This window comes from Homarus americanus, unplaced genomic scaffold (genome assembly GCF_018991925.1).
Source record: "Homarus americanus isolate GMGI-L3 unplaced genomic scaffold, GMGI_Hamer_2.0 scaffold4381, whole genome shotgun sequence".
NCBI lineage: Eukaryota > Metazoa > Arthropoda > Malacostraca > Decapoda > Nephropidae > Homarus > Homarus americanus.
The window spans coordinates 79,041-85,120 of NW_024716017.1; positions in this window are offsets into that span (position 1 = coordinate 79,041).

Sequence of the window (6,080 nt, forward strand, 5' to 3'; positions counted from 1 at the left end):
AACCTGACCTTCACCTCTAACCTAATCCCAACCTGACCTTCACCTCTGCTAAACCTAACCTGACCTAACCTGACCTTCACCTCTGCTAACCTGACCTAACCTAACCTGACCTTCACCCTGCTAACCTAACCTAACCTGACCTTCACCTCTGCTAACCTAACCTGACCTTCACCTCTGCTAACCTAACCTGACCTTCACCTCTGCTAACCTAACCTAACCTAACCTAACCTGACCTTCACCTCTGCTAAAAACAACAGGACGCCACACACCAACTATTGATGCACAATATTTAAACGATGAACTACACCAATAATCAATCTCATAGGTCACACTCAAAGGTCACACAGTCTGGCGGAGGTCAAAGGTTACCTATCTATTTGTATGTTTGTTTGTAATGCATAACCATAAGGTCACCTGGAGGATCTTCACAATAGTTTAATTGACCAAAAGATTAATTAACCTAACCTAACCATGTCTGGGGGGATGGTGTTAGGTTAGGTTAGGTTAGGTTAAGTAATCATTCTCAAGCCAACAATAGTCACCTCGGGTAAATTCCTTCTCCTGAATATTAATTGGTAGGTCTTTTATATCGTCCAAAAGGCTTTTACAAAACTTTCATGTGATTTAAACGATGCTTAATGACCCCACCAGGTAGTTGAATCACCTGAACACAAAAGAGACAAACTACTAACTAACAAATGTGTGTGTGTATGTTAAGTAAACGTTCATAGCATGTGTGTTTATGCGCGTGTACATATGCACATGTACAGTATGTGTGTGTGGCGCGTGTATATATGTACATGTGTGTGACTGTGTGTGTGTATGCATGTCTCCATTCAACAAATCGTAAATAGAAATCACTTCATCAACTCATTACATTTTCCTCCCTAAAAAAACCAAAACAACTCATAACTTAACTTGCAGTATTTCAAAAACGACTGAATTAAAAAAAAGCATGTATCATTTTTCTTTTTTTTTCTTTCAAACTCGTGTCTGTGTTTGAGCGGCTGGTTCTCTGCCTGAAGCTCTACCTGTCATTTATCAACAAACACACAAACAAAAACAAACAAATGACGTTATTATTCAGTCGTTAGTAAGTATAGAGATGAATAACATTACTAAACATAACCAGTGGATAAGTGTACTGCCTCTACCTGATGACTTGTTTATACGCATCTTACTAATAATATAAAGATGTGATATAATTAAATAATAATAACATTGGTAATTAGAGAACAAGTATTGCAGGTAATGTGTTCGTGTTTAATTAAGGTAAGTGAAAGGTCGTAGTGATGTTATATAAGAATAGATGGATTATATTGACATTTAAAAAGAGTCTTTAAATAGGAGGTAAGTGACCTTTAAAGACCCAATTAACCAAGTTATATTGACGGTGATGTGAACTACTGATCTATTAAGGTTGGTTACACTGGGGTCTATTGGGACTGGGGTCTATTAGGACTGGGGTCTATCGGGACTGGGGTCTATTGGGACTGGGGTCTATCTGGACTGGGGTCTATCGGGACTGGGGTCTATTAGGACTGGGGTCTATTAGGACTGGGGTCTATCGGGACTGGGGTCTATTAGGACTGGGGTCTATTGGGACTGATTAGACTGGGACCTAGGCCTGGGGTCTTATTTCCGTGGAGCAGAGGAGCCTTATAGTGTTCCGTGGAGCAGAGGAGCCTTATAGTGTTCCGTGGAGCAGAGGAGCCTTATAGTGTTCCGTGGAGCAGAGGAGCCTTATAGTGTTCCGTGGAGCAGAGGAGCCTTATAGTGTTCCGTGGAGCAGAAAAGCCTCAGTGTTCCGTAAAGGAGAAGAGCTTGAGATGTTACGTATAGGTAGATCAGGGTACCCTTAAGTATCACGTGGAACAAGGTACAGTACCATTAAGTATCGCGCGGAACAAGGTACAGCATCATTAAGTATCACGTGGAACAGGAAGGCATAGCATGTGTCAGCAGAAGGTCACAATTATACTGTAGAAGATGTTGCGGCGTGGATGAGGTGGCGGCCGTAGACATTATCAGCAACAGCGGGTCATCATTATCCTTCGTTGTTGGGTGAGGGGAGGGGAGGGGGGGGTGGTGGTGGTTAGGTTAAGGGGGAGTAGAAGATCGGTAAACACAGGTAGGAGTTTAGAGACGGTCCACCAGACGCTGCCACTCCTCTCGCTCCAAGGAACAGGATATGCAGATTACCTGTCCTCTCCGCTCGACGGTTTCATCGGCTTTATGAAGACTAGTCGAGCGGTTGTCGGGGTTATCTTTGGTGAGAGAGAGAGAGAGACTGACAGGCAGATAGATAGACAGACAGACAGACAGACAGACAGAGAGAGAGAGAGAAGCAGGTAGACAGACATACAAGCAGGGAGACAGACAGACGCCGAGGAGCAGGTATACTGTAAGTGGTCGACGCGTGTGACAACCTAACCCAACCCAACCTAACCTAACCAAGCCTACCCCCTCAGGTAACGTTACGATATTCAATTACCAGGTGAAATAAACTAGTATGGGGGAGGAAGAGGTAGATGGGGAGGTATGGGGTGGATAGATGGGTGGGGGAGAAGGTATTGGTTGGGAGGTAGACGTGGGGTGGGAGGTAGGTGTTGGGGGGGGCTTAATCTACAGGTGATCTGCTCCCCCCCACGTCTTGTCTTCAGTGACTGTGATGAATCGTCCGTCGTCACCCACCACCCACCCTCTTCGATCCCACCAGAACCCAACCCGGCAGCTGATATGACGAGACCTTATTAACGGTGATTATAGATAAGAGAGTTTGGCAGATAAGGCGAATGTCCGTCATGGGGGAGGGGGAGAGGGGTGAGGTGGGAGGTGCTAAATAAGGGACTCAGTGATACTCAGTGATACCCAGCGATACCCAAAATGACACTATTACTCCACTGTGACTATACTCTTAACTAATTATGTTGAGTTTTATCATAGAATCTTTCATTAGTTTCTGTACGTTGTTGATGTTTACCTGTTAATTAGTTATCATTAATGTATCTTAAACCTTCAATAACACCTTGGCCTCGTGTGTGTGTGTGTGTGTGTGTGTGTCATATCATCACACCTCATCAGTGACCTGTACCCTCCGTCCACTACCGCCACCACCACCACCACGCCACCATCACACCGTACCCACACAGGCCACCCACCACACTACCCACACGCCCCACCCACCACACCACCCACACGCCCCACCCATCACACACTACCCACACACACCACCCACCCATCACAACACCCACTACGCCACCACCCGGGTCAGCATCAACAAGCACAACAACAGGATGCAGACGTGAGGGTTGTAACTACGGCCGTGTACTGTACTTCCGGCCGTGGGGGCAGGGCATCTAGACCTCCTCTCTTATCTAATTACTCCGCCAGATTAATGAAGACGGAGTGGGTGAGGAGGAGGGGAGGTCACAAGAGGCGTAACCCATCCACCAGGACCTACATGAACCGTTCGTGGAGCTCTTCTCTTGTTGACATTAGTGACGTCACGTAGCTCTTTTGTTGACATTAGTGACGTCACGTAGCTTTGTTGACATTAGTGACGTCACGTAGCTCTTTTGTTGACATTAGTGACGTCACGTAGCTCTTTTGTTGACATTAGTGACGTTACGTAGATCATCGGTTGACATTAGTGACGTCACGTAGCTCTTTTGTTGACATTAGTGACGTCACGTAGCTCTTTTGTTGACATTAGTGACGTCACGTAGCTCTTTTGTTAACATTAGTGACGTCACGTAGCTCTTTTATTGTGATTAATGACGTCACTTAACGTGTTGACATAGTGACGTCACGTAGGTCTTTGGTTGAGATTAATGACGTCACATAGTTCTTACCTGGCTTACCGGATCCCAAGATAATCCTCCCGACTTTTTTATCTTGTCGTTGTCAAATGGCTTCTCTGGTGTTGACATAAGTGACGTCACGGATCTGTAGACAATCCGGCGACGTTCTTCTAGTGCAGGTTAAATGACGTTAAATGAGAGAAAGAGTAAAAAGACGCAGAGAGAGAGAGAGAGAGTGCGTGGGGGTGATGCTAGATGGTGTTGACGGAGGGCAGGTCAGGGCAGGGCTTAAGGGAACACGAGTTGGGTATTTTAGGTCATTACCGCGGAGCCTTTGATGGTACACCTGGGGAAGGGGGGACTAAGGTGAGGCAGCTGTTCACCACCACCAACAACAACACTACCACCACCAACACTTCCCTGGCATCACTACCTCCACCATCACCCTGGCACCACCACCACCACCATTACCTCTTATCACCACCCTGGCACCGTCACTACCACCACATCGACCCCTTTCTCTCACCATCACCGTCACTATCACCCTCACTTCACCATCACCAATTCCTCTCTCACCATCTCCACCATCATCATCAACCAATCCTCTCTCACCAACACCATTTCCTCCACCATCCCCCTCACTCTCTCTATCACCTTCACCTCCCCATCACCTTCCTTACCCCTCACCATCACCCCTTTCCTCTTCCCTGGGTGATAATTAAGTGCCAAATATAATCATCCCAACGACAGGTGTACTTGGGGTAATTAAGAGTCACCTGTAATTACCGCAATAATATCTCCTGGTGTTGGTAATTAACTGTGAGGTAACGAGCAGGTAGATAGGAGTATGACCCACCCACACCCTCAACCCACACCCTCAACCACACCCTCAACCACACCCTCAACCACACCCTCACGCACCCATACCATCATCAGCCACACACACACACACACTTATTGATATTCTTAGCCACACTCAGGTAGCTAATTGGTCTTACCTTGAAGCTACAGGTAAAGAGATATTCCTCAGACAAATAACCAATCGTAATCACTTTAAAGCCCCGATGATCTTTCTGATTGGACGAGAGATCCCACCTTGTTTACCTTGAAGTCACTGCCAGGAAAGAACACTCGCCACTTAACAAATGAACCAATAGCAACCGCACATACACCTTTGATAATCTTTCTAATTGGCTGAGAGAGATTCCGACCTAGAAGCCACAACCAGAAGACTTGTCCCGTAAACAAATGGTCTGTGGCAAGTCCTTTTAAATCTCGAGATGATCATTCCTTTAGCCCGAGAATCCCGACCTTGTGGTGACCGTGGCTTGGCATTCTCTTGCCCCTCGCCGACATCACTGACAAATGGTAGCGGCGGACTGGGAGCCTTAGTGAGGGGGGGTTAACCTTTACTGGTGACGTGGTTGACTGTGGGGTGCCTGGCTCTTCGATGATGTTTTTACCCAGGGTCATGTTGTGGCACTCTGGGGGGGGTGATATTGTGGCACTGGGGGGAGAAGAGGGGGGGTGAGAGGTAAGTGGAAGATATAGAAAGGGATAATGGAGGCAGAGGAAGAAGAGAATGTGATGAAGTGGATAGGGAGTAGGAGGAAGCAGTCGAAGAAGAGTGATAGAGAGGGAGAAGGAAAGGAGATTGTTAGGGGAGGTGGAAGAATGGGTAAAGGAGAGTCCACCACACTGTATGCCAAGGTACAGGGGAAGGCGCAGGAGGAGGGAGGAGGAGGTCAGAGTGCTAAGGGCGTGTGTGTGTGTCAAGTGTTGTGAGGTGAAGACGGTGTTGTGTTGTCCCCTTCAGGATTATTGGCTTTGGTAGTCAGTTAGTTTACCACCTCTCCTGACTGACTGAGGGACTGACTGACTGACTGAGGGACTGACTGCCTACTGACTGACTGATTGACTTCCCGCACTAACGCTGGGGATGCTGTCTACGTCACCCCTGGATCATGACGTAACAGCATGGCAGCAGTGACGTAGAGCAGGTGTGGGGGGTCAGCTGGCGTGGACAGGTGAACGCAACATATATAGTGTGTGTGTAGGAGAGGTAGGAGGGGGGAGGCAGAGGCGGCAGAGAGAGAGAGAGGGCAGCAGGGAGGGAGAGGGCAGCAAAGAGAGAGAGAGGGGCAGCAGGGAGGGAGAGAGAGGCAGCAGAGAGAGAGAGAGCAGCAGGGAGGGAGAGAGGCAGCAGAGAGAGAGAGAGGGCAGCAGGGAGGAGAAGGCAGCAGAGAGAGAGAGAGGAGGGCAGCAGGGGGGAGGGAG